This window comes from Papaver somniferum, chromosome 7 (assembly GCF_003573695.1).
Source record: "Papaver somniferum cultivar HN1 chromosome 7, ASM357369v1, whole genome shotgun sequence".
Taxonomy (NCBI): domain Eukaryota; kingdom Viridiplantae; phylum Streptophyta; class Magnoliopsida; order Ranunculales; family Papaveraceae; genus Papaver; species Papaver somniferum.
Window position 1 is genome coordinate 5,584,048 of NC_039364.1, and position 2,545 is coordinate 5,586,592.

The 2,545-nt window shown below is 39.1% G+C and overlaps 1 pseudogene; it reads right to left on the minus strand.

Annotated features, from left to right (window-relative positions):
- Positions 1-245: 245 nt before the first annotated feature.
- Positions 246-1,949, minus strand: LOC113293961 (annotated as a pseudogene).
- Positions 1,950-2,545: the final 596 nt, after the last annotated feature.

Sequence of the window (2,545 nt, forward strand, 5' to 3'; positions counted from 1 at the left end):
GAACGAGTGTGGCACTGGTAGTTTTCTATCAAATGTGAAAAAACAAAAAGATGAAAAGCCTTGGATGTCTTCTCACTTATAATTCATACAAAAATATTATATATTCTCACTTATAATTCATACAAAAATATTACAATAGCTCCTCTCGGTAACAAGTCAACAACACCCTATCTAGAAACGATATAAATCCTTCCGTCATTATTCTGTTTTTTCTGGCAAGTACCCTTGGTAAGTACCCTCATTCTTCATATTTTAGGCCACATTGAAGACTCGAAGGTGAAGGGATCAGTATGGAATTCACTTGGGTCCGATCCGATAGACTGCTCTAACTGAAATTCATTGAACCAGTTCATATTGGCTAAGTTCCTGTTTTGGCTCATGGGAGTACTGTTAACTGCATTACTAGTTGCTTCAAAGATGTTATGACCAGCAACCTCTTGGACGTAGAATCTTTCATCTTGGTTCTGTATAGGAGTTTGATTATCTATTATCCCACCGAAGCCTACAATATTATTATTCGTCACCTGCCCAACATCTGTACCAGAGGATGAAATTAAGTTAGGCTCATCTTCTTTCCCAAAACTAAACATGTTGAATATAGGTGGGGTGGGTGTTGTAGCTGGATGATGGGTGAAGATTTGACTTTGATTTGCATAAGATGGTGGAATAGAAGTTTCACATGATTGAGTGAATGACACAGTGGAGACTGACGGTGACTTCTCTTCAATAATCTGAAAATTTGATGAGATTCCATGACCTTGAGAAGAATAGCTTCCATGCGAACAAGATGAATGGTGATTCGTTTTCGAATTCCTATCACGAAATCCATTCTGGTGATCGCTCCTAGGGCGTAGTTGATGGTCGCAAGTATAAATTTCGTTTTCCACCACGGTTTGCAGATCATCTGAGCCTGAGGGCTTCCTCTTCCAGGAAAAATCTAAGCTAACGACTTTTCCATTCACTGACTGAGGCCGTATTGTTTCCTCTTCTCCAACAAAACCCCCTAGTCCCCCCATATTAAACAGATTCACATCCCTGGGCATCAATTCTTGTACTTCCTTGTTTGACTCGTCTTCGACCCCATCAACATCACACTGCTCACTAGTGTCACTTATGGTGATCAAGGATCCACTGGTACCAGCAGAAGACATAGGGGGGGAGATCCCAGGGTGGAGCTTCCTGAATAAGGCCTCTTCCTGGTTAAGTACCGCACCTAAACATGCATTGTCTTTTGCCGATATCTTGTCCTGCAAGCTTTTAGATTGTTTTAGAATCGTTCGGATCCTGGAAATGTCAGGGGATATATGTTTAATTACAGCAGTCAATGCACCAACCTTCCATGCCTTCTTCAGATTATGAGGCTTCTTGTAAGGGGGACAACCTTGATCTTTTGGTATGGGCCACCATTCCTCGTTTCCAGAGGGCCACCATGGTGGTGAAACACCCTCAAACGGGTAATGCTTCTTAGGTGGATCGCAGTGCCGCATGAGAGTAGAAAGGAGAGTACTGAGTGTTCTATCATGAATCTCGTCCAAAGTACGAGGGGGGCCAGGGTTGAGGTCGTTTTCCATACCAGGAATTGCATGATCTACCTCGTACTTTTCAATCGCAGCTGGAGCATTTCGATCGAATCTCACTTGCTCTTTCCACCACCCACGAAGATTATCGGATGATGCCGTCACTGGCTTGCCGTTCTCATTGATGATACCGTAGACAAAACCCTGAGCCTTGCACACATCCATCATCTTCCACATGCATTTCAGAACTCTATCTTGCGCCCTTAACATCTTCTATTGTGTACTCTTATCGAGTTTTTGAATATCTATGTCCTCGTCACTAGATTCTTCCTCTACAATAGCCTGATATGGTTCATTTTCAGGAGACACAACATCTGGTTCCACTAGTTGAAAAGATGATGAAAAATCAAAATTTCCACTAGAACCTCTCATGTCTTCAAATATCCCTGGAAAATGAATTAAAATTTAAAATAAGAATCTGGTAAACAATACCCAAGAGGAGTTCAAATCAAGAATTTCCCTGAAAAAAGAACAAGTCATCAATAATGATGCACGGTTCATGAACAAACAAGAAAAATCATACAAAACTTATACTTGCAGATATTCGGATGGAAAGTAAAAGAACAACATAAAATCAGATGTATACTGAGCATATAATTGCAAAAATAAAACAAAACCAGATAATTAAATGAAATTAATTGGGTTTAATTAAATTCCCTAGGAAAACGCTAATTAAATTTTTAAACCTAACTAGTATTCCATATTAACTCTCTTAATTTTTTTTCCAAACTAAATGCTTTTTCAATAATTGTTGGTGGTAAGCAAAAGGATCGCCAAACCAGTTTATAAGACCAAATAAATCACATCTATATTCTTTCATTAATCTGTTTTTTTGATTTAGATTTATTTCCCTATGTCAAATCCATAAAATTAGATAAATCTTGGTGGGAAAAGATTTGGTTTGTTTTCATTCCCTCTACAACTAGGGTTGGATTGTCTTTCTGATTGTATCAAACGGTTGTTTCATG